Below are 26,510 nucleotides of genomic sequence, written 5' to 3' on the forward strand. Positions count from 1 at the left end.
TATCCCCACTGGAGATCATCCACCCATTAAAGAAAGGTACCGTCCTATACCCCCAACACAATATCAATGTGCCAAGAGTATGTTGCGGGAAATGAAGGAAGCTGGGGTGATCAGAGATAGTTGTAGCCCCTGGGCAGCCCCAATAGTCTTTGTAAAAAAGAAAGATGGTACCATGAGAATGTGTGTTGATTACAGAAAAATTAACAGCATTACACATAACGATGCCTACCCATTACCCAGAATTGAAGAGTCATTAGCTGCACTTAAAACTGCTAACTATTTTTCCACCTTAGATCTCACTAGTGGGTATTGGCAGGTTCCCGTGGCAGAGGCAGACAAAGAGAAAACAGCGTTTACTACACCAATGGGTCTCTGCGAGTTCAACTAAATGCCATTCAGGCTCTGCACCGCCCCAGGGACATTTCAACGGCTAATGGAGTGCTGTCTTAGACACAAGAACTTCAAGACAGTTCTGTTGTACCTTGATGATGTCATTGTTTTCTCCAAGACTTATGAAGACCATCTGGAGCACCTGGCTCTAGTGTTAGAAGCCCTGTCCAACCTTGGCCTAAAAGTGAAGCCATCCAAATGCCACCTCCTGAAGCCCAAGGTATAGTACCTCGGTCATATAGTGAGCGCAGAAGGTGTGGCATCGGATCCTGACAAAGTCACTATCATTCGGGACCGGCAAAAGCCCAGCAACCTCCATGAGGTACGTCAATTCCTCGGGTTGGTAGGCTACTACTTTAGGTTCATCAAAGGCTTCACTGAGATAGCCACACCTATGCAAAATCTTCTAGTGGGCCAGCCCAAGAAAACCAGGAAGAAGAGTCCTACATTTGAATGGAATGAGGAACTGGAGAGGTCCTTCACTCGACTGAAGATGGTGCTCACAGGAGATGAAGTTCTGGCCTACCCAGATTATGACGAACCATTTGTGTTGTATACTGATGCCAGCAACGTGGGACTGGGAGCAGCACTCTCACAGGTACAAAATGGCAAAGAAAGCGTAATCTCCTACGCCAGCAGGAAGCTTCGTCCCACTGAATGGAACCCTGACAACTACAGTTCCTTCAAACTGGAGTTCCTCGCCATAGTCTGGGCTGTGACTGAACGATTCAAGCATTACCTAGCTTCAGCGAAGTTTACCATCTTCACGGACAACAACCCGCTGACTCACTTGGAAACTGCAAAACTAGGTGCACTGGAGCAGCGATGGATGGCCCGGCTGTCTAACTATGAAATTACCATCAAGTACCGAGCGGGGCACAAGAATGTCAATGCTGATGCACTGTCCAGGATGCCCAATCTGCCAGATGGGGGAGAAGACCCTGAGGCACTCGAAGAAATAGAGTTACCTGCCTTCCACCGGCCAATTGCGGCCCAACGTGCCCAAGGAGTGAGAAACAGATGATCTATCGTGAAAGAGGCCACCCTAAATCCGTTGCCTCATCATGACTGGGCCAAAACACAGGATAGCGATCCTGCTGTCCATCTGGTAAAGGAGTTACTGTCACAAGCTGACTCATGCCCAGGTCCAGATGCTCCTGACGAAACCCAGCAGTTGTGGAAGGAAAGAGGTAGGCTGTTCATCTATGAGGGAAAGCTGTGTCAGAGGAGTATCAATGCCCGCACTCATGAGCTGGTCTGGCAGTTCCAAAGAGGGAGGCATCGATGGTCTTGGAAGCGTACCACAATGGAGCAGGACACTTTGGATGGAAGAAGTTGGAGGCCTTGCTCCAAGAGATATTATACTGGGCTGGTATGAGGAAGGCCATTGAAAATTGGTGCCGGGAGTGTGGACAATGCAACCTGCGCAGGAAGGACCGTAACAGCCAGCGAGCTCCTTTGCAACCAATAATAACTGAACAGCCACTTGAGTTGGTAGCCCTGGCCCATGTGAAGCTGGTCCCAAGCCGTTCAGGCTACGTTTATGCTTTTGCCATCGTTGACCACTACTCGAGATTCCTTGTAGTTGTGCCTGTCAAGGATCAAACAGCCAGGACAGCAGCCAGAGCATTCCAACAGCACTTTTGTCGACCACACTGATATCCTGAGCGAGTGCTTACAGATCAAGGTCCAGCCTTTGAGGCAGAAGTGTTCCAGGAATTCTGTAACTTGTATGGTTGCCATAAGATCAGGACAACACCGTACCATCCACAGACCAATGGCATGTGTGAAAAGATTAATCAAGTGGTGATCGATTTACTGAAGACCTTGCCTTTGGAAGAGAGGAATCTGTGGCAAGAGAAGTTGCCAGATCTGGTAGACCTCTACAATCACATTCCTGTGAATTCCACCAACTGCACTCCAGCCTACTTAATGAGAGTGAGGCCTGGCAAGCTGCATATTGATTTGGATATGGGAGTCCTTACACCTGAGGTGACATCACCAGATGCTGACTGGGATACAGAACGGCAGCAACAGTATCGTAGAGTACAAGAGTGCGTAGAAAAGAGCCTAGCTCAGGCAAGACAAAAGCAGGAAAAGAACTACAATCAACATGCATCTGCAGTTCCCTTGTCACCAGGAGAACAAGTCCTAAAGAGGAAAAGGAGCATGCAAAAATTGGATGACCAATGGGAAGCTGAACCCTACACCGTCCTACCATCAAACTTTGACAACACCAAAGTGTGCCTTATCAGTAAGGATGGAGGAGAAACCTCATCAGCAGTATCGAGGGATCATCTGAAACTGTGCCCTGACCAGCTAAAGGAAAGGATGAAGAAGCGAAACAACCTTCAGCTCATAGAGGAAGAAGAGAAAAAGGTCAGCACTGTACTGGGAGAACTTCCTGCAAACTGGACAAGAGTGGATCAAGCCATCGTAGTTCCTGTCCTAATCTTTCCCCAGCCTACTGCAACTGAAGTAGCAGAGACTCAAGACAACTCTGAATGTCAGGAAGTTCAGGCAGCGGATGCCACACCAGCAGTGGAGCCAGAGAATCCTCGCCCTGCCAGTGGTGAATCTGTCATGCCCACAGTGAGTCTTAGAGTTCGCAGACGGCTACTACCCAGTTTACCAACAGCAGTAACAGGCCCACTAAACCTAAATAGGCCATTAGAAGTACCCATGCTATGCAGATCTACCCGTAGTACAAAAGGTGAGATCCCAGTTAGATAGAGATTAAAGAAAATGTTAATTGTACCTGTAAATATGCTACTTTTCAAGCTTATGTGCCTACAGAGACTCTGTAATAACGTTTTTAATATCTTATTTTGATTTGATGGACAATTGGGCCACAGGACTATGTGTGGCCTAAACTATACTTGCACATAGTTTGCCAAATGCTCAGGAAATGGACCGTGGACATTGACGCATGGACTAATCGTCACAAGGACTATTTTTGAGCTTTGGTTTTTGTAATTTTTCATTTTTGAAATCTTGTAACAGTTACAATTGTTCATTTGTTTATATGTTCGCATGTTTTCTCAGTCCAGGAATACTGAATTGCACTAGGGGGGAATGTGGCACCCCAGGAGTATGGTCGCCACAGTGGCATTACCTTCCTCCTAGGGAGGGTGATGTCATGCTTGGAAGCAATGAAGGATCTGTCAGGTAAATTCAGCACACAGCACAGTTCTCACTCCAGACCAGCAGAGGAGCTCTGAACCCAAACTGCTGAGGAGCTGCTCTCTGTGGCCAGGAAGGGGAAGTTAGTGGAGTTTGTGTGGAGAAGGCGAAGTGTGTGGACGTGGAGAGGTGAGCTGTGAGGATTGAGCCGAAGTCGGGCTCACTCCTAGCTGAAACGCATCATCCGGAGTCCGGTATCTGAGGTTGCATTGATACTGATGGTTCTACAGCAAAAACCGGAGGAACAAGAGGCTGTAAATGCTCTGTTCCCACATAAGACTCGGAGGCACTGCAGCAACGGATGTGAGCCAGAAAGAGGAGGCTACGGCTGCCTGCCATACGAGGGGAGTTCTAAAAGAGAGTAAGCAAGAGGAACTTCAGAGTAACTCAGAACTGCAAGTGCCTCACATAAGCGCTAGAAAGGAGACTACACAACCCATCTGCATAGATTCCTAAGTTGCTTCCAGGCTGATTAACTCCTGTTCCACCTGTAATCTGGATCCTGGACTGCACTTACAAGGCAAGGTAAAGGAAACTGCACTCTGTTGTGTCATTGCTTTCTTCCTGCAACCCCTTCAGCACTGCTACATCTCTGTGCCTAACACTGCACCCTCTTCCTCAACACCTATTACTACTGCCCTGGGACTACAGCTCTACCTGTGGGGACCTATTACATCTTTGCTGCCTTATACCATCTGTCCCAGAGGATCTGCACTGCAGCGTCGGCTTAACCCCTTCATTGCCGAGCACCACAGGTGGTGTCAGGTATCATCTACCTATAAACTTTATTCAGCTACGTTTCACCCCTTTTGCATGGATGCCCAGGGCCATGGACCGGGTCACCGCCACCGTGACACATCAATCTGAAACACTGACCCGGGACCGAGTAACCCCAAGCTCCTGGGGGTGATCCATGTGCAAATCAGTAATCAAAGCAAAAGGTGGCTACTTTGAAGAACCTAGAATATAAGACATTTTCTGTTGTTTCACACTTTTTTGTTAATTATATAATTCCACATGTGTTATTTCATAGTTTTGATGCCTTCAGAGTGAATCTACAATTTTCATAGTCATGAAAATAAAGAAAACTCTTTGAATAAGAAGGTGTGTCCAAACTTTTGGTCTGTACTGTATATATACAGTATATATATATATATATATATATATATAGATAGAGAGAGATCCAAAAAATAGGAGCAGCACACCGTAATAAGTAAAATGGAGCTATTTTATTTTAGCCCATAATAGCGACGTTTCGGTCCTGAGTGCAGACCTTTCTCTTTATATACAGTATAGTATTGAACAGCTGACATGTGCCTGTCACAGCCGCGGGTAGAATCGCGATCCACCCGCTGCTATTAACCCATTAAATGCTGCTGTCAAACTCTATTTAGAATTGAGAGTCCTAGTGGTTGATACCTTTTAATGGATAACTGAAAAGATGGTAACACATTGCAAGCTTTCGAGACTACTCAGGTCTCTTCATCAGGCTAGACTAAATGTACTGCTGTCAAACTCTGACAGCGGCATTTAACATGGGCTTCAGGCAATCACGCTGGAAATTTGCCCATTGGTGATCCCCGTCACATGATTGCGGTTCACCGATGGGTTGGCATGACAACCAGAGGTATCCTGCAGACCTCTATGTTTGTCACTGCCAGATTGCTATGACCGCTGCTCGGTGGTCGGTGCTCATAGCAAGTGAGTAATTCTGCTACATACAGGCGATCTGATCATTGCCTGTATGTAGCAACGCCAATCAGACAAGTGTAACTTCTAGCCTCCCATGGAGACTATTGAAGCATGTAAAAAGTAAAAAAAAAAGTTTTAAAAAATATTTTAAAATATATAAAAGTTCAAATCACCCCCCTTTCACCCCATTCAAAATAAAACAATAAAAAAAAATCAAACATACACATATTTCATATCGCCCTGTTCAGAATCGCCAAATCAATATAAAAAAAGAAGCAACCTGATCGCTAAATGGCGTAGCGAGAAAAAATTTTAGAAACCCCAGATTGTGTTTTTGGTCGCCGCAACATTACATTAAAATGCAATAACGTGCGATAAAAAGATTGTATCTGCACATAAATGGTGTTATTAAAAAGCGTCAGCTTGGCATGCAAAAAATAAGTCCTCACCCAACCCGAGTCATGAAAAATGGAGATGCTACGGGTATGGTGCAATCTTAATTTTTAACAAACTTTGTAATTTTTTTTTCACCACTTAGAAAAGAACCTAGTTATACTTGGTGTCTATGAACTCGTAATGATGTGGAAAATCATAATGGCAGGTCAGTTTTAGCACTTAGGCTGTGTGCCCATGTTGCGTTTTTTTTAAGTGTTTCCGCAGCGTTTGTGCCGGCTCAGACGCTGCAGAAACGCTTAAAAGAAGCTTCACATTAAATTGCATGCGTTTTTGGCTTTTTGTGCCAGTGCATGTGTTTTTAAACGCTCAGGAATCGCTTAGCGGCTAAAAACGCAGCATGCTCATTAATTTCTGCATTGCTGAGCGTGTTTAGCCTTTTCCAATGTTCCCAGAAAACAAGGGGAAAAAAACGCGTCAAAAGCGCTCGTCTTTTGTGCAAAAAACGCACAAGAAACGCGCGGAAATAAAACACGCATTTTCTGGGAAGGGAATCAGTTTCCTGAGCGTTTAAAAATGCAACGTGGGCACATAGCCTTAATGAACATGGTGAAAAAACCCAAGTGTTTGATTGCACTTTTTTGCAATTTCACCGCACTTGGAATTTTTTTCCTGTTTTTGAGTAAATGACATGGAAAACCAATGGTGTAGTTCCAAAGTAAAACTCGTGCACCATACCAAAATGGAGGATTGACCCTGGATATCAAATATTATCTGTCCCATCATCTGATACTTTAAGCTAAGTACTCTGTGCTTCCATTTTTACTCCTGATGAACCTTGGAAAAGGGGAAACGCGTTGAATTGTAACATGGCTTAGAGTGGTATTTGCTTATGAATTGTGGGTTGGAGTGTTATGTACACTGTTTTGGATTTGAAATTTGATTTGGAATTTTAATTGTTATACAATGGAGAATTGGGTCTATTGTATAAAGATTATTCATATAAGGACCATCTTGTGAATATTGTGAAAATTGCTTGGTCCTTATTGGAATATCCGCTGCTATGATGTGCATATATTCTATGTATTCTATCTTATTTATCATCATCAGAACTAACCTACATCCAGAGTCATAGGGGGTGTTTGTAATATGTTTGCATTTATATGGGGTTTATTGCAATATGCTTACCTATAATTGATGATAGCAGATCTATGTGCATTGATATTTTTTGGAGGGCCTACTTCTTTATATTCTATCTGGCACACTTTTGTCTTTATTATTGAAGAACAATGAAATATTTTATGTAGTGGTTACCCCTAACATTTGGTCTCAGGGGGTTGAATTCCACATATAGACACTATAGAATATAATTCAAGACAATCAAGGAAGAGGTAGATTAGTATCTGACTAGATATACTGTAGTTAGTAAGCAAAGAAGATGAAGAATCAGCACTGCTCTAGTGAAAAAATCCCTTACTAGATATTGTTAGATCAAATGAACAGATCTCCAAACCATCAATTGAAGATAATTTTAACACCTCTTACATTTCTTTCTCACCTACCTAACACCTGTACACGCTCCCGCCATAACAGGGTCATCTAGTGTGAGCAGAGAGAGCCACCGAGGAGCGGGGGTGCCACTGCGCAGCTTCTAGGTGCCAACTAGGGTGCCAACTTCTGCTGTTAGGTAGGGTGACTCAGGCCAGAGTAGGGATAAGCACCTCCCCAAGGTGATCATTTCTATTGGTTTTGGTGCAGTTATTATAAATTTTGGGTAATATTAAGATATATAAATAAAGATTGTTGTGATCACTCTGACACTTGTGTCTGCTGAACAAGATTGTATCATGGGAATGAGGTCTAAGCGTTTGGAGTTCTTTGCCCTGTTATACATGTGTTTCATGGAATGGTTACTATAATCTTACCTTAAGAGCCGCTGCTCTTATTTCAACATCCATCCGTATCTGAAGAACAAATTAGACGAATCCTCAAAAACTGTCTCGTGCGTAAAGAATTGATAATGTGGAGCATGCGACGATGAGGAGCAAAAAACTGCGTTGACAGAGTTCTCTTTGACGAATAAATCAGTTTGCAATCCCATGTTGGTCACACCTCAGTCACATCCAGAGAATCAATATACAGTAAATATCATGGAACTTGTATGTAAGGTGCAAGTTGAGGTTGTTGTGATTAAGTTGCTCAAAATAGAAAGCTAATTGAACTGGACTTCCTCGACAGATCAGAAATACATCGTCAAAATACCGCAAAAGGTGACGCAGTCCATTGATGAGTATCGATCCAAAAGGAATAGGTCCCTCTTCTACAGCCTCAGGAACAGGTTAGCATAGGACAGCGCGAAGGCCACCCTCATGGCTGTCCCCTAGAGATGGAAGTAGAGGGAACAGCAAAAAAAAAAAAAAAAAAAAAAAGAATCAGAGCAAACTCATGCAGGTGTAAAATAAAATCAGTCTCCTCTGATCTCATATTTATCATGGACAGAAAATAGGACACTGCATTCACACCATCATAATGTCAGATGCTAGTGTAAAGCGCTTCCACATCGCAGGTCACTAAGATCGCCCCGTCATCCACATTACAAATCAATTTTTTTGCAAAATGAGTGCAATTAAAGGGTAATTTAGGGCTCCAGTAGGAGGAAATTTAGAGGACACACAGTACCACACAGAAGGTGCAGTAATAGGAACACAGCACAGCTCAGCATTGAGGTATCGGCAGGGTAAGGAGTTTGTGCAGATTGGGGATAGATGGGGACGATGCCTGAAATGTGAGAAGTCAGATGTGTCTTTGTTGTAATCTCTGCAGATGAGTCATGGCAGGAAGAAGTTGCCATGTTGGCCTGGGCCAGATGGAAAAGATGGGAAAAGTGAATGACTCCACCAAAAAGAACGTCAGCTGTAAGTCACTATTTGTAACTGTATTGTAATCTTTTACATGGTCTGCAGGACTGACATCTACCACTATATGTCACCATATGGCAGTAATATCAGTTACCTGACTAGGGACATTGCAACATCGCATTTACTGATTTCCTATGGTGTTGAATTATCACCTGCAACATACCGTAACTGCAGCACAGTCACAAGCATTGTTAACCCCTTTACTCCCAGGGTGGTTGCAGGTTTTGAGATAATTGTCCAATTACTTTTGGTCCCTTTAACCCCTTAACCCCCAAGGGTGGTTTGCACGTTCATGACCGGGCCAATTTTTACAATTCTGACCACTGTCCCTTTATGAGGTAATAACTCTGAAACGCTTCCATGGATCCTGGTGATTCTGACATTGTTTTCTCGTGACATATTGTACTTCATGCTAGTGGTAAAATTTAATTCAATTAACTTGCGTTTACTTGTGAAAAAAACGGAAATTTGGCAAAATTTTTGAAAATTTTATGCCCTTAAATCACAGAGATATGGCACACAAAAAACTTAATAAGTAACATTTCCCACATGTTTACTTTACATCAGCACAATTTTGGAACCAAAATTTTTTTTGTTAGGAAGTTATAAGGGTTAAACGTTGACCAGCGATTTCTCATTTTTGCAACACCATTTTATTTTTACGGACCACATCACATTTGAAGTCACTTTGACGGGTCTATGTGATAGAAAATACCTAAAAGTGACACCATTCTAAAAACTGCACCCCTCAAGGTGCTCAAAACCACATCCAAGAAATTTATTAACCCTTCAGGTGCGTCACAGGAATTTTTTGAATGTTTAAAAAACATGAACATTTAACTTTTTTTCACAAAAAAATTACTTCAGGTCCAATTTTTTTTATTTTACCAAGGGTAACAGGAGAAACTGGATGCAAAAGTTATTGTGCAATTTGTCCTGAGTATGCTGATATCTGATATGTGGGGGGAACCACTGTTTTGGCGCATGTCAGCGCTCAGAAGGGAAGGAGCGCAGTTTGACTTTTTCAATGCAAAATTGGCTGGAATTCAGATCGGATGCCATGTCACATTAGGAGAGCTCCTGATGTGCCTAAACAGTGGAAACCCCCCACAAGTGACCCCATTTTGGAAACTAGACCCCCCAAGGAACTTATCTACATGTGTGGTGAGAACTTTGAACCCCCAAGGGCTTCACAGAAACGTACAGCCGTACAGTTTTAAAAAATCATATTTTTTCCACAAAAATGATCTTTCCACCCTCAATTTTTATTTTTCCAAGGGTAACATGACCCCAAAAGTTATGTGCAATTTGTCCTGAGTACGCTGATGCCCCACATGTGGGGGTAAACCACTATTTGGGCGCATGGCAGAGCTCAGAAGGGAAGCAGCTCCATTTGACTTTTTTGGCTGGAATTGGGATCGGATGCCATGGCATGCTTGGAAAGCCCCTGATGTGCCTAAACAGTGGAAACCCCCACAAATTACACCAAGGGCTTCACAGAAGTTTATAACGCCCGGGCGTGAAAATAAAAAAATCATATTTTTTCCACAAACATGATCTTTTAGTCCCCAAATTTTTATTTTGCCAAGGGTAACAGGAGAAACTGGTCTTCAAAAGTTGTTGTCCAATTTGTCCTGAGCACGCTGATATCCCATATGTGGGAGAAAACTACTGTATGGGCACACGTCGGAGCTCGGAAGGGAATTAGTGACGTTTTGGAATGCAGACTTTGATGGAATGGTCTGCGGGTGTCATGTTGTCTTTGGAGAGTCCCTGATGTACGTAAACTGTGGAAACCCCCCACAAGTGACCCCATTTTGGAAACTAGACCCCCCAAGGAACTTATCTAGATGTGTGGTGAGCACTTTGAACCCCCAAGTGCTTCACAGAAGTTTATAACTCCCGAGCGTGAAAATAAAAAAAATCATATTTTTTTTCCACAAAAATGATATTTTTTGCCCCCAATTTTTTATTTTCCTAAGGGTAACAGGAGAAATTGGACCCCAAAAGTTGTTTTGCAATTTGTCCTGAGTACGCTGATACACCATATGTGGGGGTAAAACACTGTTTGGGCACATGGCAGAGCGTGGAAGGGAAGGAGCAACATTTGACTTTTTCAACGCAGAATTGGCTGGAATTGAGATCAGACGCCATGTTGCATTTGGAGAGCACCTGATGTGCCCAAACAGTGGAAACCCCACAATTCTAACCCCAACACACCCCTAACCCTAATCTCAGCCCTAACCCTAGCGGGAAAATGGAAATAAATACATTTTTTAAATTTTATTATTTTTCCCTAACTAAGGGGGTGATAACGGGGGGTTTGATTTACTATTTATTGCGGGTTTTTATGTTTGGCAGCTGTCAAACGCTAAAAGACGCTTTTTATTGTAAAAATAGTTTTTGCATCTCCACATTTTGAGAGCTATAATTTTTCCATATTTTGACTCACCGAGTCATGTGAGGTCTTATTTTTTGCGGGACGAATTGACGTTTTTATTGGTACCATTTTCGGGCACGTGACACTTTTTGATCGCTTTTTATTCCAATTTTTGGGACGCAGAATGAACAAAAACCAGCATTTCATGAATTTTTTTGGGGGGGGCATTTACACCGTTCCGCGTGTGTTAAAATTGATAAAGCGGTTTTATTCTTCGGGTCAGTACGATTACAGCAATACCTCATTTATGTCTTTTTTTATGTTTTGGCGCTTTTCTGCAATGAAAACAATTTTATATAAAAAAAAAACGGATTACTTACCTGTAATACTCTTTTGTAGAGCCACGACAGAACCCACTGAGAGAGGGGATCCGCCCCTAGGAACAGGAAACCTACAGAGAGATAAAAGGGGCGGTCCCCCTCGCTCCCTCAGTTGGATTACAGAGAACAAGAGGAACCGCCACACATGCTTTAGTCAATTTGTTCAGTAAGCGATTCTAGCATATACACTCACTGGCCACTTTATTAGGTACACCTGTCCAACTGTGTGTTAAGACTTAATTTCTAATCAGCCAATCACATGGCGGCAACTCAGTGCATTTAGGCATGTAGACATGGTCAAGACAATCTCCTGCAGTTCAAACCGAGCATCAGTATGGGGAAGAAAGGTGATTTGAGTGCCTTTGAACGTGGCATGATTGTTGGTGCCAGAAGGGCTGGTCTGAGAATTTCAGAAACTGCTGATCTACTGGGATTTTCACGCACAACCATCTCTAGGGTTTACAGAGAATGGTCCGAAAAAGAAAAAAAATCCAGTGAGCGGCAGTTCTGTGGCCGGAAATGCCATGTTGATGCCAGAGGTCAGAGGAGAATGGGCAGACTGGTTCGAGCTGATAGAAAGGCAACAGTGACTCAAATTGCCACCCGTTACAACCAAGGTAGGCAGAAGAGCATCTCTGAACGCACAGTGCGTCGAACTTTGAGGCAGATGGGCTACAGCAGCAGAAGACCACACTGGGTACCACTCCTCTCAGCTAAGAACAGGAAACTGAGGCTACAATTTGCACAAGCTCATCGAAATTGGACAGTAGAAGATTGGAAAAACGTTGCCTGGTCTGATGAGTCTCGATTTCTGCTGCGACATTCGGATGGTAGGGTCAGAATTTGGCGTAAACAACATGAAAGCATGGATCCATCCTGCCTTGTATCAACGGTTCAGGCTGGTGGTGGTGGTGTCATGGTGTGGGGAATTTTTTCTGGGCACTCTTTGGGCCCCTTGGTACCAATTGAGCATCGTTGCAACGCCACAGCCTACCTGAGTATTGTTGCTGACCATGTCCATCCCTTTATGACCACAATGTACCCAACATCTGATGGCTACTTTCAGCAGGATAATGCGCCATGTCATAAAGCTCGAATCATCTCAGATTGGTTTCTTGAACATGACAATGAGTTTACTGCACTCAAATGGCCTCCTCAGTCACCAGATCTCAATCCAATAGAGCATCTTTGGGATGTGGTGGAACGGGAGATTCGCATCAGGGATGTGCAGCCGACAAATCTGCGCCAACTGTGTGATGCCATCATGTCAATATGGTCCAAAATCTCTGAGGAATGCTTCCAGCACCTTGTTGAATCTCTGCCACGAAGAATTGAGGCAGTTCTGAAGGCAAAAGGGGGTCCAACCCCTTACTAGCATGGTGTACCTAATAAAGTGGCCAGTGAGTGTGTATATATATATATATATATATATATATATATATATATATATTTATATCTTTTGCTGTATACATTTCACATTTATATACAGCCTCTATTCTTCACCCACCAGAGTGAATCACGTGTGCATATATTAAGGGAGGGAAGTGAGCAGGTGCTGTCGTATTACCGGTAAGTAATCCGATGTTTTCTCTTCGCCACGACAGCACCCACTGAGAGATTTTCAGAGATAATCACCTGGGAGGGCCCACCATGTCAAGGACAGATCTACCAAAGGCTAAGTTATCGTAAGAAGATAAATCTAGCCTGTAGTGACTATAAAAGGCAGAAGGAGAAGACCTGGTTGCGGCCTTACATGTTAGCTCAATTGGGACATCCGTCCTTTCGGCCCAGGAAGAAGATATGGCTCGTGCAGAATGTGCCCTGACGCCCTGTGGCGGGCCTTCTCCTCTTTGCCGAATATGCCAATATAATTGCGTTTCTGATCCACACTTCTTGTTACCCTGGAAGAGACAAAAAGAGACAAAAAGAGCCCTGCTATGCCTCCAGGGCTTAGAGTTATCTATATAGACTAAGATGGCCCCCTTTACGTCTAGGCAATACTATCTTTCCTTCTCTGGTGTTGCCGGGCTATCATAAAAAAGAGGGAAGGTAGATTTCTTGGATCTATGGAATTTAGCAGCCCATCTAGGGAGGTAGGACGAGTCCGTCTTTGACACCATTCCGTCCTGAAATATTGTCAGGCAGGAGAATCTATTGACAGGGCCTGGAGATCATGCATTCTCCTTGCTAATACTCAAGCTACCAATAAGGCGACTTTCAATGAAACGCACTTTATTGAGGCCAAGTGTATGAGCTCGAATGGGCCCTGTGTGAAAGCATCTAGGACTAAGCTAAGGCGGTTTTTGAAGAATGTGAACTGGGTTTGCTCGCTGGCAAGCAGATATAGATCGAGCCACCCCTTCGTTGCCCGCACGTCATAATTATACGAGGCCTCCAGAGCCGAAACTTGGACTTTTAGGGTGTTAACTGCAAGTCCGAACTCACGCCCTTTCTGCAGGAGCTCTAATATGGCAGGGATAAGACCTTCCCCGGAAAGGTCTGCTGAATGGAAATTTAAAGCTTTTCCTGCAAGAGGGTGCCAATTAAGTCATCTGAGAATCCCCTTAGCTTCAGTAATTGCCTCTCAAATTCTGTGCCATGAGGCGTAGACCTTTGACCTGAAGGTGGTAACAGGGTCTTTGTGAGCGTAGGTCCCGATCCAGAGGGAGAACCCATGACGTGGCTCACATCCACAATTTGATCAAAAATACATTTTAAAATAGTTATACTGATACGGCCATATTATTATTACATAGAGCTTATATTACCCCGTACGTCCAATCCAGAATGTCTCCTACAAATTCTTATCAATGTGTTAAATGTGGTTTACATAATACTGACATCTACCATCATATGTGGGGTTGCCCCAAAATTCAAAAGTTATGGCGTGATATTCACTCTCAGTTACAACAATTGAGTGGTTTTGAGTTCCCTCTTACCCTGCAATGGGCTATTTTTAACATTCTAGAGGAGACCCCAAGAGTATTACCAAAGCACACTAAGGCCATGTTAGTGATTTGGGCCTCAGCAGTAAGAAAAAGTATATTACATCAATGGTTACACTCAAATGTTCCATCAAAATCATTAATATTGACAAAAATTAATTTTCTGTTTCAAATGGACTCGTTGGAAACTATGACTAACAAAGAAAAGTCAGCAGAGAAGTTTTTCACCAGATGGTCCTTTCTTATTCCCTCCTTGGATACAGAGTCTAGGAACAGACAATTCGAGAGCACCAGATGGTACTTGCTACAAAGCATTGGAGGACACGTACCAATTTAAGGAATCTCCTTAACCCCTTAACCCCCAAGGGTGGTTTGCACGTTCATGACCGGGCCAATTTTTACAATTCTGACCACTGTCTCTTTATGAGGTAATAACTCTGGAACACTTCCATGGATCCTGGTGATTCTGAAATTGTTTTCTTGTGACATATTGTACTTCATTCTAGTGGTAAAATTTCATTCATATAACTTGCGTTTGTGAAAAAAATGGAAATTTGGCGAAAATTTTGAAAATTTCGCAATTTTCCAACTTTGAATTTTTATGCCCTTAAATCACAGAGATACAGCACACAAAAACTTAATAAGTAACATTTCCCACATGTTTACTTTACATCAGCACAATTTTGGAACCCAATTTTTTTTTTTCTTAGGGAGTTAAAAGGGTTAAAAGTTGACCAGCGATTTCTCATTTTTGCAACACCATTTTATTTTTACGGACCACATCACATTTGAAGCCACTTTGAGGGGTCTATATGATAGAAAATACCCAAAAGTGACACCATTCTAAAAACTGCACCCCTTAAGGTGCTCAAAACCACATTCAAGAAGTTTATTAACCCTTCAGGTGCTTCACAGGAATTTTTTGAATATTTAAAAAAAAATGAACATTTAACTTTTTTTCACAAAAAAAATACTTCAGGTTCAATTTTTTTTATTTTAACAAGGGTAACAGGAGAAGATGGACTGCAAAAGTTATTGTGCAGTTTGTCCTGAGTACGCTGATACCTGATATTTGGGGGGAAACCACTGTTTCGGCGCATGGCAGAGCTCAGAAGGGAAGGAGCGCCGTTTGACTTTTTCAATGCAAAATTGGCTAGAATTCAGATCAGACGCCATGTCACGTTTGGAGAGCCCCTGATATACCTAAACAGTGGAAACCCCTCATAAGTGACACCATTTTGGAAACTAGACCCCCTAAGGAAATTATCTAGATGTGTGGTGAGCACTTTGAATCCCCAAGGGCTTCACAGAAGTTTATAATGCCCGGGCGTGAAAATAAAAAAATCATATTTTTTCCACAAACATGATCATTTAGTCCACAATTTTTTATTTTCCCAAGGGTAACAGGAGAAATTGGACCCCAAAAGTTGTTGTCCAATTTGTCCTGAGTACGCCGATACCTCATATGTGGGAGAAAACTACTGTATGTGCACACTTCGGGGCTCGGAAAGGAAGTAGTGATGTTTTGGAATGCAGACTTTGAAGGAATGGTCTGCGGGTGTCATGTGCATTTGGAGAGCCCCTGATGTACCTAAACTATTGAAACTCCCCACAAGTGACCCCATTTTGGAAACTAGACCCTCCACGGAACTTATCTAGATGTGTGGTGAGCACTTTGAACCCCCAAGTGCTTCACAGAAGTTTATAACGCACGGGCGTGAAAATAAAAAAAATATTTTTTTCCACAAAAATGATATTTTTGCCCCCAATTTTTTATTTTCCTAAGGGTAACAGGAGAAATTGGACCCCAAAAGTTGTTTTGCAATTTGTCCTGAGTACGCCGATACCCTATATCTGGGGGTAAAACACTGTTTGGGCGCATGGCAGAGCTTGGAAGGGAAGGAGCACCATTTGACTTTTTCAACGCAGAATTGGCTGGAATTGAGATCAGACGCCATGTTGCATTTGGAGAGCCCCTGATGTGCCCAAACAGTGGAAACCCCCCAATTCTAACTCCAACCCTAACCCCAACACACCCCTAATCCTAATCTCAGCTCTAGCCCTAACCCTAGCCCTAACCCTATTGGGAAAATGGAAATACTTTTTTTATTATATTATTTTTCCCTAACTAACGGGGTGATAACGTGGGGTTTGATTTACTATTTATGATGGTTTTTATTTTTGGCAGCTGTCGCACGCTAAAAGACGCTTTTTATTGTAAAAATAGTTTTTGCATCACCACATATTGAGAGCTATAATTTTTCCATATTTTGACTCACCGAGTCATGTGAGGTCTTATTTTTTGCGGGACGAGTTGACGCTTTTATTGGTATCATGTTCGGCCACGTGACATCTTTTGATCGCTTTTTATTCCGATTTTTAGGACGCAGAATGAACAAAAACCAGCATTTCATGAATTTCTTTTGGGGGGTGCGTTTACACCGTTCCGCGTGCAGTAAAATTGATAAAGCCCTTTTATTCTTCGGGTCAGTATGGGGTTAACTAATCGGACAGTTTTATAGGGCGAGTAGTTACGGATGCGGCGATACCAAATATGTGTACTTTTATTGTTTTTTTTTTATTTCCAAAAAATGAATTTATTAGGGAATATTTTTTTTTTTTTAATTCATTTAGCGATTTTTCAAAAATAACTTTTACGCTTTTTTTTTTAACTTTATTACATTGTCCCAGGTGGGACATCACTGTCCTGTGACAAATCGCTGATCTGTCACATCACAGATCACTATGACAGATCAGCGATCTGTCACAGGCACTGCATAAGGCTTCCTCCTTGCCTGCGCTTTGCAGGCATGAGGAAGCCAGCTCCCTGCAGGCTCCCGAAGGTCCCCGTCGCCATCTTGGATCCGGGGACCTGCAGGGAAAGAGCCCCCGCGGCAGTGCGGCACATTGCGCTGCTGTGGGGGGCTCAGGGAAGCACGGAGGGAGCCCCCTCCCTGACGATGCTTCCCTTTAACCCCCGATACACCGCGATCGTGTTTGATCGCGGTGTGCAAGGGGTTAACATGTCGGGGGCGGTCCGTGACCACCCCTGACACATTGTGCCGGGTGTCAGCTGTGATAATCAGCTGACACCTGGCCGCGATCAGCGGCGCTCACCACGTGGGCGCCGCTGATCGCTGTGACATACTATCCCATCCCAGGGAATTAAGTCCCAGGACACATGGACGGGATAGTACGTCACATGACAGAAAGGAGTTAAATGATGACATTTGCAGGAAGGGGAGGGAGGGATGGGATAAGGGAAAAGGTGGGATAATGGTTTAATGTCATGAACATACTGTAATTGTTTTTACCCCTTTTCAATACTGAGCAAAGGGTCTGAAAACTTATGACCATGTGATATTTCGGTTTTTCTTTTTTAATAAATTTGCAAAAATTTCTACATTTCTGCTTTTTTCCGTCAAGATGGGGTGCAGAGTGTACATTACATGAATAAGAAAAAAAAAAAAAAAACTTTTTTGAATTTACCAAATGGCTGCAATGAAATAAAGAGTGAAATATTTAAAGGGGTCTGAATACTTTCCGTACCCACTGTAAATTGAGTAAAGTTACTTTTTTTGGGCCATGTCATGGCTTTTAAAGCTTGAAACAGTTATAAGAAACTAGAAGAGACAGAAAATACAGCTCTGGCAAAACTTAAGAGAGCACTTTCAAATGTTCAGTTTCTCTGATTTTTCTCTTTTTGAGTAAAATGTAAATTGTTCTGTTAGTCTATAAACTTCTGACAACATGTTTCCGAATTTCCAATCAATAAATTTTGTATTTTTTTCTGCTAAAGAAAAAAGGTTAAAATAAAAAAAAAAAAAGTGTTTTCAGACCTCAAATAATGCAAAGAAAACAAGTTCATAATCATTTAGAAACAACAATACTAATGTTTTAACTCAGGAAGAGTTCAGATATCAATATTTTGTGGAATAACCATGATTTTTAAAAACAGCTTTCATGCGTCTTGGCATGCTTCCCACCAGTCTTTCACACTGCTTCTGGCGTAAAAATGTAAGCAGCTCTTCTTTGTTTGCTGGCTTGTGACTATCCATCATCCACTTGATTACATCCCAGAGGTTTTCAATGGGGTTCAAGTCTGGAGAGTGAGCTGCCCATGACAGGGATTTGATCTCTTAATTTTTGGCAGAGCTGTATGTGCAAGTCGTCTTGATATTATGGAGGTTATGTTCATTCTTTTTAGATTCAGAAAAAGATTCAATTACACAACTGAATAAAACAACGTAAATGCCAGTGGTCCCCCAGATCTTTGCAAACTTTTCCGATTGCTGGGGTCTGGCCCCAACACATTTACCCTCCTGAAATTGTTTTATAAGGGGGATTTATTGTCATATTTTCCTTTTTTTATTGTTGGTGCATTTGTGGGGGCACTGGACAAAGGACCTGCAGATAGGGACAGACGACCATGAGCGTGACAACATAACGGGTATCTTTAGGGTGTCGTGGCAAGGAAGGCATACAAGATAGGGCCACTGTAGGGCGAGGGCAGCCCACGTCTCGTATCAGTGTGTGGCCTCCCTCTGTATACTGTGACACCGTTGCTTTCCATACGTTTGGTACGGATGGCTGCTATATTGTTGTTTGTAAGCAGAGGGATTATAGCAGTAGATTCTCTGGTACTTGGGGTCCTTCATCATTCGGTAATCCTGTAATCACTGCTCAGTATTGGGGCCGTGGCCACATGTACATCAGACACTATACTTTTGGGTGGGATATTAGCCACTACTGTGCCCACCTGGTCTGATCAGACAGAAGTGCAATGAAAACTAGATTATGAGGGGTTTTAGGCCTGTTTCACACATCCGTTTGTCACCATCAGTCAAAATCCCCCGTTTTGGAAAAAAAACGGATCCGCCATTTTTCTTGGCGGATCCGTTTTTTTTTCCCATTCACTATCATTATCGGCGGATTTTGACTGATGGCCGTAAGTAGCATCCGCATGTCTGCGGATCCGCCAATATTTTGACGTCCGCTGACCTGACCGGACGGATCCTGCAACGTTTTTTTCTGCGCCCGGATCCGCTATTTTGTGTTTGTGTACAGGTTTAACCCGCAATTCTGTCTGTCTGCTGGATGAAATTCATTCTCTCTCTCGCCCGATCTCCAGCCACATCTCTCACACCGTCTCTCATCGCACGCTCACCCACACCCCGCGAGATGATCGCTCACCGCAGATGCTCTTCCGGATACCACTACATCTGGCGGTATTCATTTTTTAATTTTTTTTGCTTTTTTCCCAGGCGCGGTTCCTTTAAATTTTTACCATCGGCGGATCCGTACATCCGCCGAGCCGCTGACCCCCTTTTCTGTCAGTCCGCCTGCGGATCCGTTTTCCGCTATTTTGGCGGATTTAGGCCTCTTTCACACTTCAGTTTTTTGCATCAGTTCAAATCCGCCAAAAAGTCAGACAAGCGGATCCGTTCTCAACTGATGTGAACGGATGGCACAGGATCCGTTTTCAGATGGATCCGGAAAATGAGGAAATTTAAAGGAACTGCTGGCCGGGAGGGAGAGAGAGAAGGAGAGAGAGGAGAGAGAGAAGGAGAGAGAGAAGGAGAGAGAGACTAGACTGACAGAAAAAACTGATGTCTGAAACAGTCCTTAGTGTTTGCAGTGGTTACGTGCACTATTACCCATTATGGGAATTTTCATGACAGAGGGGAATAATAGCAGCTGCCTAAATATGTGTGTGATAATTGTGATTTTTCACGTGCTGAATCGTCCATAATCACGTACACAGCGCAGTCCAGACAGCAGGCAGACACCAGCGGCGCTGAGGAGAGCGCGGGGCCTGCTGAGGAGAGCGCGGGGCCTGCTGAGGAGAGAGCGGGGCCTGCTGGTCACCCAGCAGAGACGTGTGGGGTTAATGCCCGCACCAGCTGAGAGTCACACGGCGGCACGACGCATGCGCAGCGACACCTAGTGACGAAGATAGAAAATGGCGGCACCTCTGTGAGTAAGTGAGTGTGAGCGTCCACTGGGGGAATGCTGGTGGGCGGGAGTGGCAGCTGATAACCCGGGGAAGTCTACACCACCGTACTGAGCAGGGAGGGGGAGCGCAATGTAAAGAGGCAGAGACGTCCAGCGCTGGGAGGCGAGACACGTCCTCTGTGGTGAATGCTGTCACAGGGACAGGTGACAGCAGCCCTGAGGGATGTAAGGGCAATAGCAGGAGCCGCACAGGAGCAGGACGGGCAGATGGGGAGTCTGGGGACATGTTGTCATACAGAGTGCTGCCGTCCGGAGGCCCCATATAATGTAAGGATGCCCTCTATCCCTACATGGTCCTCTGTCCTGATCTATAGTAGTGAGGGCATATATATACACACCTCCTGTCCCCATATACAGTAACTGTGCCTCCTGTCCCCATATGCAGTAACTGTGCCTCCTGTCCCCATATGCAGTAACTGTGCCTCCTATCCCCATATACAGAAACTGTGCCTCCTGTCCCCATATGCAGTAACTGTGCCTCCTGTCCCCATATGCAGTAACTGTGCCTCCTCTCCCCATATGCAGCAACTGTGCCTCCTTTCCCCATATACAGTAACTGTGCTTCCTTTCCCCATATACAGTAACTATACATCCTATCCCCATATACAGTAACTGTGCCTCCTGTCCCCATATGCAGTAACTGTGCCTCCTTTCCCCATATACAGTAACTATACATCCTATCCCCATATACAGTAACTGTGCCTCCTGTCCCCATATGCAGTAACTGTGCCTCCTTTCCCCATATACAGTAACTATACATCCTATCCCCATATACAGTAACTGTGCCTCCTGTCCCCATATACAGTAACTGTGCCTCCTATCCCCATATACAGTATCTGTGCCTCCTATCCCCATATACAGTATCTGTGCCTCCTATCCCCATATACAGTAACTGTGCCTCCTTTCCCTATATACAGAAACTGTGCCTCCTGTCCCCATATGCAGTAACTGTGCCTCCTTTCCCCATATACAGTAACTGTGCTTCCTTTCCCCATATACAGTAACTATACATCCTATCCCCATATACAGAAACTGTGCCTCCTGTCCCCATATACAGAAACTATACATCCTATCCCCATATACAGAAACTGTGCCTCCTGTCCCCATATACAGAAACTGCCTCCTGTCCCCATATACAGAAACTGTGCCTCCTGTCCCCATATACAGAAACTGCCTCTTGTCCCCATATGCAGTAACTGTGCCTCCTGTCCCCATATGCAGTAACTGTGCCTCCTTTCCCCATATACAGTAACTGTGCTTCCTTTCCCCATATACAGTAACTATACATCCTATCCCCATATACAGTAACTGTGCCTCCTGTCCCCATATACAGTAACTGTGCCTCCTATCCCCATATACAGTAACTGTGCCTCCTATCCCCATATAACTGTGCCTCCTGTCCCCATATACAGTAACTGTGCCTCCTTTCCCTATATACAGAAACTGTGCCTCCTGTCCCCATATACAGTAACTATGCCTCCTTTCCCCATATATAGTAACTATACATCCTATCCCCATATACAGTAACTGTGCCTCCTTTCCCCATATACAGTAACTATACATCCTATCCCCATATACAGTAACTGTGCCTCCTGTCCCCATATAAAGTAACTATACATACTATCCCCATATACAGTAACTGTGCCTCCTGTCCCCATATACAGAAACTGTGCCTCCTGTCCCCATATACAGAAACTGTGCCTCCTGTCCCCATATACAGAAACTGTGCCTCCTATCCCCATATACAGAAACTGTGCCTCCTATCCCCATATACAGAAACTGTGCCTCCTATCCCCATATACAGAAACTGTGCCTCCTGTCCCCATATGCAGTAACTATACATCCTATCCCCATATACAGTAACTGTGCCTCCTGTCCCCATATACAGTAACTGTGCCTCCTGTCCCAATATACAGTAACTACATCCTGTCCCCATATACAGTAACTGTGCCTCCTGTCCCCATATACAGTATCTGTGCCTCCTGTCCCCATATACAGTATCTGTGCCTCCTATCCCCATATAACTGTGCCTCCTGTCCCCATATACAGTAACTATACATCCTATCCCCATATACAGTAACTTGCCTCCTGTCCCCATATACAGAAACTGTGCCTCCTGTCCCCATATACAGAAACTGTGCCTCCTGTCCCCATATACAGAAACTGTGCCTCCTGTCCCCATATAACTGTGCCTCCTGTCCCCATATACAGTAGCTATACATCCTATCCCCATATACAGTAACTGTGCCTCCTATCCCCATATACAGTAACTGTGCCTCCTATTCCCATATACAGAAACTGTGCCTCCTATCCCCATATTCAGTAACTATACATCCTATCCCCATATACAGTAACTGCCTCCTGTCCCCATATACAATAACTGTGCCTCCTATCCCCATATACAGTAACTGTGCCTCCTGTCCCCATATACAGTAACTGTGCCTCCTGTCCCCATATACAGTAACTATACATTCTATCCCCATATACAGAAACTGTGCCTCCTGTCCGCATATACAGAAACTGTGCCTCCTGTCCCCATATACAGAAACTGTGCCTCCTGTCCCCATATACAGAAACTGTGCCTCCTTTCCCCATATGCAGTAACTGTGCCTCCTTTCCCCATATGCAGTAACTATACATCCTATTCCCATATACAGTAACTGTGCCTCCTGTCCCCATATATAGTAACTGTGCCTCCTGTCCCCATATACAGTAACTGTGCCTCCTATCCCCATATACAGTAACTGTGCCTCCTGTCCCCATATACAGTATCTGTGCCTCCTGTCCCCATATACAGTATCTGTGCCTCCTGTCCCCATATACAGTATCTGTGCCTCCTGTCCCCATATACAGTAACCATACATCCTATCCCCATATACAGTAACTGTGCCTCCTGTCCCCATATACAGTAACTGCCTCCTGTCCCCATATACAGTAACTATACATCCTATCCCAATATACAGTATCTGTGCCTCCTGTCCCCATATACAGTATCTGTGCCTCCTATCCCCATATACTGTAACTGTGCCTCCTGTCCCCATACACAGTAACTATACATCCTGTCCCCATGTACAGTAGCTGTGCCTCCTGTCCCCATGTACAGTAGCTGTGCCTCCTATCCCCATGTACAGTAACTGTGCCTCCTATCCCCATGTACAGTAGCTGTGCCTCCTGTCCCCATATACAGTAACTATACATCCTATCCCCATATACAGTAACTGTGCCTCCTGTCCCCATATACAGAAACTGTGCCTCCTGTCCCCATATGCAGTAACTATACATCCTATCCCCATATACAGAATCTGTGCCTCCTGTCCCCATATACAGTAACTGTGCCTCCTGTCCCCATTATACAGTAACTGTGCCTCCTGTCCCCATATAACTGTGCCTCCTGTCCCCATATACAGTAACTATGCATCCTATCCCCATATACAGTAACTGTGCCTCCTGTCCCCATATACAGTAACTGTGCCTCCTGCCCCCATATACAGTATCTGTGCCTCGTGTCCCCATATAACTGTGCCTCCTGTCCCCATATACAGTAACTATGCATCCTATCCCCATATACATATACAGTAACTGTGCCTCCTATCCCCATATACAGTAGCTGTGCCTCCTGCCCCCATATACAGTAGCTGTGCCTCCTATCCCCATGTACAGTAACTGTGCCTCCTATCCCCATGTACAGTAGCTGTGCCTCCTATCCCCATATACAGTAACTATACATCCTATCCCATATACAGTAACTGTGCCTCCTGTCCCCATATACAGACACTGTGCCTCCTGTCCCCATATACAGAAACTGTGCCTCCTGTCCCCATATACAGAAACTGTGCCTCCTATCCCCATATACAGAAACTGTGCCTCCTGTCCCCATATGCAGTAACTATACATCCTATCCCCATATACAGTAACAGTGCCTCCTGTCCCCATATACAGAAACTGTGCCTCCTGTCCCCATATGCAGTAACTGTACCTCCTGTCCCCATATGCAGTAACTATACATCCTATCCCCATATACAGTAACTGTGCCTCCTGTCCCCATATACAGAAACTGTGCCTCCTGTCCCCATATGCAGTAACTGTGCCTCCTGTCCCCATATGCAGTAACTGTGCCTCCTGTCCCCATATACAGTAACTGTGCCTCCTGTCCCCATATACAGTAACTGTGCCTCCTGTCCCCATATACAGTATCTGTGCCTCCTGTCCCCATATACAGTATCTGTGCCTCCTGTCCCCATATACAGTATCTGTGCCTCCTGTCCCCATATACAGTATCTGTGCCTCCTGTCCCCATATGCAGTAACTATACATCCTATCCCCATATACAGTAACTGTGCCTCCTGTCCCCATATACAGTAACTGTGCCTCCTGCCCCATATACAGAAACTGTGCCTCCTGTCCCCATATACAGAAACTGTGCCTCCTGTCCCCATATACAGAAACTGTGCCTCCTGTCCCCATATACAGAAACTGTGCCTCCTGTCCCCATATGCAGTAACTGTGCCTCCTTTCCCCATATACAGTAACTATACATCCTATCCCCATATACAGTAACTGTGCCTCCTATCCCCATATACAGTAACTGTGCCTCCTGTCTCCATATACAGTAACTTGCTTCCTATCCCCATATACAGTAACTGTGCCTCCTATACAGTAACTTGTACTTCCTGTCTCCTTATACAGTAATGACACTATATCCTGATATACAGTAATGGACACTATCCCGATATACAGTAATGAAATTCTCTATCCCGATATACAGTACTGATGCCTTCTGTCTTCATTGATAGTGTTGATGTCCCTGTCCTTATATACAAAAATGAGGTCATTTCACCTACTATTCAGTATTAACGTCCTCTATTGTGACATACAGTAATAATGCCCTGTGTCCCAATATAAAGTAATGCTGACCACTATCCTGATCTACAGCAGTGGGTTCCTTTATCCCAGTGTTCAGTAGCCTCTGTCCTGATATATAGTAATGAGCTCATCTATTGCAATATACTGTCCTTACCCCTCTTATCCTGATATATAGCAGTGAGTTCCTCTGTCACCATGTTGAGTAGCGAGGTCCTCTATCCCGGTAAATTGATGTACTGGTTTTGAAATGTGCAATTCTGTGTTATCAACATCAGGAGCTGTAATCGTAGCACACAGATAATAGTGGTGGGAGCTGTGCTGATGAGTGGTCTGCGGGTAGTATGTCCAGATAGAGCTTTATATACAGTGGGTATGGAAAGTATTTAGACCCCTGAATTTTTCACTCTTTGTTTAATTGCAGCCATTTGGTAAATTCTAAAAAGTTCATTTTTTTTCTCATTAACGTACACTCTGCACCCCATCTTGACTGAAAAAACTGAAATGTAGAAATTTTTGCAAATTAATTATAAAATAAAAACTGAGCTATCACATGATCATAAGTATTCAGACCCTTTGCTCAGTATTTAGTAGAATCACCCTTTTGAGCTAATACAGCCATGAGTCTTCTTGGGAATGATGCAACAAGTTTTTCACACCTGGATTTGGGCATCCTCTGCCATTCCTCCTTGCAAATCCTCTCCAGTTCCATCAGGTTGGATGGTGAACGTTGGTGGACAGCCATTTTCAGGTCTCCCCAGAGATGCTCAATTGGGTTTAGGTCAGGGCTCTGGCTGGGCCAGTCAAGAATGGTCACAGAGTTGTTCTGAAGCCACTCCATTGTTATTTTAGTTGTGTGCTTAGGGTTGTTGTCTTGTTGGAAGGTGAACCTTCGGCCAAGTCTGAGGTTCAGAGCACTCTGGAAAAGGTTTTCATCCAGGATATCTCTGTACTTGGCCGCATTCATGTTTCCTTCAATTGCGACCAGTCGTCCTGACCCTGCAGCTGAAAAACACCTCCATAGCATGATGCTGTCACCACCATATTTCACTGTTGGGATTGTATTGGGCAGGTGATGAGCAGTGCCTGGTTTTCTCCACAAATACCTCTCAGAATTATCACCAAAAAGTTCTATCTTCATCTCATCAGACCAGAGAATCTTATTTCTCATAGTCTGGGAGTCCTTCATGTGTTTTTTAGCAAACTCTATGTAGGCTTTCATATGTCGGGCACTGATGAGAGGCTTCCGTCAGGCCACTCTGCCATAAAGGCCCAATTGGTGGAGGGCTGCAGTGATTGACTTTGTGGAACTTTCTCCCATCTCCCTACTGCATCTGTGGAGCTCAGCTATAGT

General features: G+C 44.0%; 1 protein-coding gene and 1 long non-coding RNA gene across 6 annotated transcripts in view; one reads left to right on the top strand and one right to left on the bottom strand.

Annotated features, from left to right (window-relative positions):
• Positions 1 to 26,510, bottom strand: part of LOC141092589 (uncharacterized) — a 77,253-nt gene that overhangs the window by 18,043 nt on the left and 32,700 nt on the right. Inside the window, exon 2 of the long non-coding RNA XR_012232845.1 lies at positions 7,584 to 8,038. This is a non-coding gene — a long non-coding RNA (uncharacterized lncRNA). The remainder of the gene's footprint in view (positions 1 to 7,583; positions 8,039 to 26,510) is intronic.
• The window catches only part of PHC3 (polyhomeotic homolog 3), a 218,140-nt gene continuing 211,818 nt past the window's right edge, over positions 20,189 to 26,510 (top strand). For 3 of the 5 annotated variants that reach the window (XM_073578887.1, XM_073578890.1, XM_073578891.1), the window contains exon 1: positions 20,214 to 20,261. The gene's annotated coding sequence lies outside the window, so the exon portion shown is untranslated. Of the gene's footprint in view, positions 20,262 to 20,320; positions 20,564 to 26,510 lie in introns of those variants that run through there. The other 2 variants (XM_073578888.1, XM_073578889.1) reach the window with 2 other exon arrangements.

Source organism: Dendrobates tinctorius, unplaced genomic scaffold, assembly GCF_039654945.1.
Source record: "Dendrobates tinctorius isolate UK_male_01 unplaced genomic scaffold, ASM3965494v1 ptg000060l, whole genome shotgun sequence".
Classification (NCBI taxonomy): Eukaryota; Metazoa; Chordata; class Amphibia; order Anura; family Dendrobatidae; genus Dendrobates; species Dendrobates tinctorius.